Source organism: Primulina tabacum, chromosome 17 (assembly GCF_025594145.1).
Source record: "Primulina tabacum isolate GXHZ01 chromosome 17, ASM2559414v2, whole genome shotgun sequence".
NCBI classification, from domain to species: domain Eukaryota; kingdom Viridiplantae; phylum Streptophyta; class Magnoliopsida; order Lamiales; family Gesneriaceae; genus Primulina; species Primulina tabacum.
Genome location: NC_134566.1, coordinates 24,590,931 through 24,598,400, shown reverse-complemented (window position 1 = coordinate 24,598,400; position 7,470 = coordinate 24,590,931). Strand labels below are relative to the sequence as shown.

General features: G+C 32.7%; 1 long non-coding RNA gene across 1 annotated transcript; it reads right to left on the bottom strand.

The window, feature by feature from the left end:
• Positions 1-5,065: 5,065 nt before the first annotated feature.
• Positions 5,066-7,258, bottom strand: LOC142531211 (uncharacterized). Its single transcript, XR_012816234.1, has 3 exons — positions 6,999-7,258; positions 5,581-6,077; positions 5,066-5,488 (listed from the first exon to the last, which is right to left on the bottom strand). It is a non-coding gene; the product is annotated as an uncharacterized LOC142531211 (long non-coding RNA).
• Positions 7,259-7,470: the final 212 nt, after the last annotated feature.

Genomic DNA, 7,470 nt, shown 5'->3' with positions numbered 1-7,470 from the left:
CGAGCAAAAGGAACATTAAATGCTTCTATGAAAGATCATTTAATGCTCATCAAAGTCGACAGCAACTCATCTGTTCAGTGGATCAGGTTAACGTTGCTGCATCTTTTCCGACCGTTAAGAAGATCACATATATATTAACGGAGGAGTGTGCTAGCTCACACCACCTCTTGATCAACAGCTAAAAATCTTGTTGCAAGCATATACAAAGATCTCAGAGCGCTATCAAATGCATACATACTTTATCGCTCCTTCAGCACGCTTTAAACATCATTGCATTCGATCTTCTAAGGATCAATTTCAGTGCTACTCAAAGCAAACTGAATTGTTCATATCAGTAACCTTTTGGTTATTTGATTTAGTCTCAGTTTCAGGTGAACAAAGTTTTCTTAAAATCCAGTAGTGTAAAGTGATCACTAAGAGTTTCAAAACAGGCAGTGTGATAAGTCCTGATTGGAGTGGGCGGTTGCAAAAATTTGTAGAGCCAAAGTCTTTTAGTGGAAATCTTCCCAAGGGGAAGAAGGAGTGACGTATGAGTATTCAATCTCCGAACATCCATAAAAACCATTGTGTCACTTTACTTATCGCAAGCATTCTCTTTGTTTCTAATTGTTTGAATAAGCCTGTTAACGTGTTCAAGTTTCTTTTGGAAAGTGTGAACCGTCTTCCGCACTAAATAGTGGTTTACATTTCCAACCGTTTGAGAAGAATTGTTTCAACCGCCCAAAAAAACGGTCGAAACCAATATTTTACAGGAGAAAATTTGAAAGAGTTCATTCACCCCCCCTCTAAACTCTTTCCTGATCCTAACAATTGCATTGTTTAGAGATATTAAATAGAAAAAGTAGTTGAGTTTTGTTCAGAATACATGAATGTCCTTGATCTTGTTGGGGTCTGTCAATCAATTCGAGACCCTAAGGCAAATTTCTTTGCTTCTCAACATGCAATGCACCAATTATAGTGCCACAAGTTGGGTATGAAACAAACACATTTGACTATGATATAAAATATGGATGAAATATCTCCCTCCATAATTTAAGTGTACTACATTGATTTATAGTCTACATACGTGATAGTCAATATCTATTGTGTGAAACAAATTTATATATTATTACTTCTACAATGAACCTAAAACTTTTCCAAAGTCAATGTTTCCAAAAAAAAAATAGAAATGAAAGATGGATACAAGATGCTCACAACAAGAGGTTCATTGATTGGTTTCATGCAATGGTAAGGTGAATGCAAAAATCCTTTTTAATGCATAAAAGATGTCACATAAAACCTTTATCAAGTTAATTTTTCCAAAAAACATTTATGCATTTTGCGGTTAACATGTTATTACTAATGTTTTAATCACTCTATTGAAATTGAATACATGTTAGATGGCTTCTAAAATCAAGATTTCAATGGTGGAACTTCATTGACATTGACATGGCCGGCCCATGGACCACGTATGTAAGTATTTAAGTATAATAGTTATGTGATAGATGTCAATTTATACCAAAAAATGTGTGGGATGATGAGAGAGTTTTCCAAAACAATGTGGTTTCCCTAGTTGCCAACACCATGCTTGTGTGTACGTAGTGCCAAAGATAAGAATCTCTTACTGTCTGATGTGTCTTTCTATGGAGTGATTGAATAAATATGAGAATTAGACTATCATCAATTTCAAGTTCCTCTTTTCAAGCGCTCGTGGGTTGCAAAAGGCAAATGAAAAATCGACAATGATGAATGTGGCTTCATCTTGGTCAATTTGAACAAACGAGGTGGGCTAGGGCAGTAAAAAAAATGTTACCCCAGCGCGAGATTCGAGAGCACAGTACCGTTGGAGAGAAACTGTCATGCTAGGGCGGTAAAAATTGACCACCCTAGCACGATGCATAAAATAAAGAAAAAATTGCATCTGTAAATCTTTTTGCCACACAGGAGGAAAAACACGTGTATTCCAATATTTCTTTAAACAAGGAAAAAAAGAAATTTTGTTTTTAAAAAGAAAAATTTATTGGAAAAAGAAAGAAAACAAGTTGGTGTGGGAAACACACATGAAAGTATTTTTATATGTCATAATTGAGACCGAGAAAAGATTTTATAACATGATAGAGTAACATAATAAATTGATTTACAACTTGCATTGAAATATGAATTGTTCTTGATGTAAATTTGTCATATATCAATATCTATTTGTATTTGTTATAATATACTAAAATTTGATACGTACATTTGCTGTAATATCGAACAGCTTGAAGAAATATAATTGTTCTAAATTATTGTGTTAGAAAAGCTCGATCATATTTTTGGAACTGTTTTCGGGGATTGAAATTTGCATTTTTACTTTTCATTACTTTCTTTAGTTAATTTTTTTATATTTATTTTACTTCTTCCCATGATCTACCGGCTGTTTATTATATCTTTGCAGGATTTATTTTTGTGTAATTCTTCAAAATGTTCTATCAACGAGTATTCACAAATTTTCCCCATTATACGAAGAGTCATTTTACTTACCATATGATAGATTCAATAATTTAGCAAACAACCCTCGGTACTTTGATTGTTCTAAATATTTTAAAGTTAATTTCGTTAAAGGTTTGGATTCAGTGACACAAATATAAGTAATCAATGGAGTTCTGGCAACTGGTAGTAACCATATATTAGCCTAGATGATAATGAGATTATACACTTATTCACTGATATGGCGGAGTTTGACTACCACCAGTATTGGGGTCCTTGCAGAGTTGCAGCCACCAATACCTCCCAAAAATTAGTTACCCAGATTTTATGAACCAACGGTTCGATTATCAAGAAGAGGATGAAGACAGTTTGGAATTATTCATGGATCGAAGTGAGATTATGGTGAACAAAAATGTGGCATTGGCTGAGGAAGCTATAGAAAATAGGCCTCAGTCAGAAAAGGCCTTGGAAGAAGTATTATGTGAAGATGAGCCACAAATGAAGCTAAGGGATGAATAAGTATCAAAACTATCTATTTGAGCTCATCGATAATATTATCATGCACACATCCACAAGATCTTTCTCTTCCTCTAACACCATTTCAAAAGATTTTGTTCTCCAAGATCTAACATTGATGTTATCTTCCCATGTTGATAATTATTTATGGAGTGTTTTTGAGGTGAAAAGCTTAATATGTATACATATGGCCAAGCTTGAAGGCGTATGGAACCAAGACCCATATTTGGTTTCAAATGACACTTAATTTGGACTTCAACCATTCTTTGATGAGTGATTCTTAGGGTCAAGTAGACGACTAAAAATCATGTGTTACTTCAGAGGAAACCCAAGCTTTTTATTTATTTTAATTTTAGTTTTTATCTTGAGTTATTGTATCTTATTTCTTTATCATATTTAATCCCTTAAATTTGCGTCCAATGTAGGCAAAATAGAAGAATTGGCAGATTGGTAACATAAGAAATTAGCCAAAGCAGAAATTGGTTTAGTCGTTTTTAATTCTACATATGAAGTTTATCTTTAAACATTTATTTTGGGCTTGACATGATGTATGGTAAAGATACTTTGTTTTAGATATCTAAAGAAGTTTTGGTCTAAACAGTTTCAAAAAATAATTAAGGGATGTTTACCATTTCTCATTAGTTTAATATTTTACTTTTTATATTTCACTTTAGATGATCAATCAAGAACGAATATTACAATCAATATCGATATGATGAGGTAAAAAGTAAATTATGCTAATTTTTTACTCTATTGGTGCATAACTGAGTCGTGTATGTTGTGGTAATTTGAGTTGTAAGTGTGGATACATTTTTTGGGTTAAATTGGATTTCTTTCAATTTTTTAGTAATTGAGACATGTTTAACCAAATACATAAAGCTAACAATATATTTGCTATTTTGGATGCATGGTTTTTTAAATTGTTCTATATTTTTTCAATTTTGGTGAAGTGAAAAATACTTTTCCAATTCACTACTTTATGAAGCAAAAGAAGTTAAAGGTAATTCAAATACTTTATAATTTTAAAAAATTAGTGCAGTGATAATGGATAATTATTTCGTTAAATTAAAATTATGTTTCATTAAAATATGGTGTATTATGTACACTACAAATAAATGGAGTAATACAGTACACAATACTTCGAAAAATTCAAACTGTGCCGAAGTTAAATAAAACATTTACTTCGCCACAGTTCAAAAATTATGAAATCGTCCGAATGCATTACTTCGTTAAATTGCAATTTTGCTGCAGTAAAATATGTTCTATTCTATTTATACTCAGACGAAGTAATACAACAAAAAATACTTCAACTTGGTCAAATTGTGCAGAAGTAAAAAAAACATTTACTTCACTGCAATACAAAAATCATGAAACTTGTGAGAGCATATATTATCAACTATTCCATTATTTTACAGAATATATGAAGTATAATTTTTTTTAAACTTTGAAATTGGTTCAATTTTGAATTGATTATGCATTCTCAGACCGGCCAAATACTTCATTTTCCATAGGATACGATTTTTGGTTTTGATGTGAAGTAAAAAAAGAACCCTTTTAATTCATGTGTACCACTACAACAAAAAAGACTTTTCGCAGCGCGCAAATTCCCTTTCCAAGGTGAACATTGCACGCTGCACAACTGCAAGCTGTTGAAAGTTTAAGATTATCTGCGGCGTGCGCGATACTGTCATCCGCGGCGCGCATGCGCACTCCGTTAATACTATTATACGCGGTGTGCATACGCACGCCGTTAATACTATTATCTGTGGCGTACGTATGCGCGCTGCGAATACTGTTATCCATGGCGTGCATTCGCACGCCGTTACTACTATTATCTGCGCACGCCGTTAATACTATTATCCACGGCGCGTACATGCACGTCGTGGATACTATTATCGATAGCGCGCGCACGCACGTTGCGGATTATATTAATGCATGCCGTTAATATTCATATCCGCAATGTGCGTGCAAATTCTACATCGTTTATTTGCAAGTTGATAAAATCAAATTCGTTAAAAAAATCAATCGAATGGACAAAAACGATAAACCAAAATTTTACAAAAAATTTAGTGCAACTTTAAGTTTAATTAACACAAAATTGATAAAAGTCATTGTTTTTCAGTATATCAAAACAGAAAGTCTGAAAATCCAAAGCAAATACGGAATCTATAACACTAGTTAGTACATATATAACAATGATTAAACTTTCAATACACGCAAATCAGTAAAATATTTATCAATCACACAATAATATAAATTTAGTTAACCATGCTACCGTGCTTCCTATCGCGTCCTCGAGAAACTGCATTTCATCATTTGGTCGAATTAGGTCCACCTTCTCCACCAAAACCTTATCGACCCAAAATTTCCAACAAGATCTACCAAGAACAACGTGATGCACTTTTGTGTTTGAATCTGTGGATGCAATTCAACCTTCTGCAACAACTAATTCATCAGCACACCAATGAAGCAGCTTACATTTAGTATTAGCATGGATATCTCCAATACTCACATTCCTAGAATTTGACTGTAAATAAACAATGAAAAGTTATTGATTCAATCATGTCTATTTTTGTAACAATTTTGCAGTTTAAAAATACATAATTTAAAGATAATTACCTGAGAAACATGATCAAAATTACCATTTTTTTGGCACCAATATCGATATCACCGTTACTACCAACTTCATTCCCAATATCGCTACCAATGCCACCACAAGCAACCTAACATTACAATCAAATCGTGTCAAGCGATGTAATCATGATAATTCAAAAGCATTTAAGTGTGTATATATACCAAACATATTTTTTATATGTTGTTTACTTGCTAACATGTTCTTGCTGATTTTGTTGATTCATACTTTGTAAAAACATGGACCTCATTCCTTGCATTTCTAGCTGATTTTGTTGGATTTGTTGTTGAAGGCTTTGTACCATAGTTTGAAGTTGTTGAACAGTTCCATTTTGTTTCACAGAAGCTCCAACTTTCGATGGTGTAACTCCGAAACCCATTCCGCGCACTCTACCTCCGAGCTTTCTTGCCAAACACAAGGCTAATTGCATCGTCAACAATGTTAGTTGTGTTTTGAGATTCAGTGAACATTCTTGTATTTCTTTCTGCAAAAAAAAAAAAAATTATGAGCAAACGCGATAAAATCAAGAAATGGAAAATTGTGTTTAATATTTTAAAAATAAAATATTTATTTTATTATCATTTTCTCTCCAACAGCTTGAGTACTAGGCTCCCCATTTTTTTTCTTGTGGCCTTCAATCCAAACTTACGATCTCGTAATTTTTGTATCTGTCGGGCTTCTCTTTTCCCTTCATATACTTCTTATTTTTACAACGCTTGCAAGGACATAAGATTATTTCACGTATTTTTGCATAGTTCCTAGCTTGTGCTATAAATTGTTTTACCCCTTCTTCATACTCGGGTACAAGCCCAAAAGATATATGCATTTATTCCTTATCCATCTCGTGAACAAACTTTTTTCATTTGTATGAAATAATTATGAGATTTTATCAATATTCACACACATATATACACGATGATAATTTAATTTATATAATATAATTACTTAGGTGTCAGATGTTATCTCAAATTTTTATTCCCAAAATATTTCTAATATTTTTATAAGAGAACACCACATAATAAATAAAAAAACTTAAATACAAAAAACTTATTCATATATCATTATAAAAAAATAAAAATCATGTGTCAAAGTAGTATTTACCATCCATGTCAAAACAATACACACAATTAATATTTATAGCTGCATATAAATTGAGCACACTTCACAACTCCAAAGGCCGTAGAAGGGTATTGACGTAAATCGAACGTCAATACGAAACAAAATTAGAAATCTTTATCGGTTCAAGAACACCATACAAAATCAATCAAAATCTCAACTTCAAAAAAAAAAATCAACGCCTAACCCTAGAAGCCACCCTTCGAAACAACACAAATTAGATCGTAGAACAGAGAGCTCTCAAATCATCAAACCACATAACATTAAGAACACAAAAAAGAAGCGCTACCTTAAATTTGAAAGCTGGACGATTGGTCGAGAAGCCTCGCGATTGAGAGTATCGAAGAGAGCCTATGCGTTTGAGATGAGAATGGGAGAAAAGACGGCCGTATGTAAAGGCCAGGGGTGGAGGATAGTGCTCTGAAACAGTCTTCGGCGGGATACTATCAATATTTATTTTATTCACTTCTTATCATTTATGACATCACTTTTAATATTCAGTTGTGTTTGGGTTTGACTAATGATATTTGAAATAATAAATTAAATATTGGATAATCGTCTATAAATAATTATATATTATTGATTATAAATGTTTCCCACTACTTATTTTTTACCAATTATGAATCAACTTGCCACCTACAACTTGATAATACATTATTTACAAAGAGTCGTTTTTTGGCAAATAGAAAGTGCTCACTCATTCACTTTGACCAATAAATTAAATACTGGATAATCGTTTTTGGCAAAGATAAAGTGGGAAG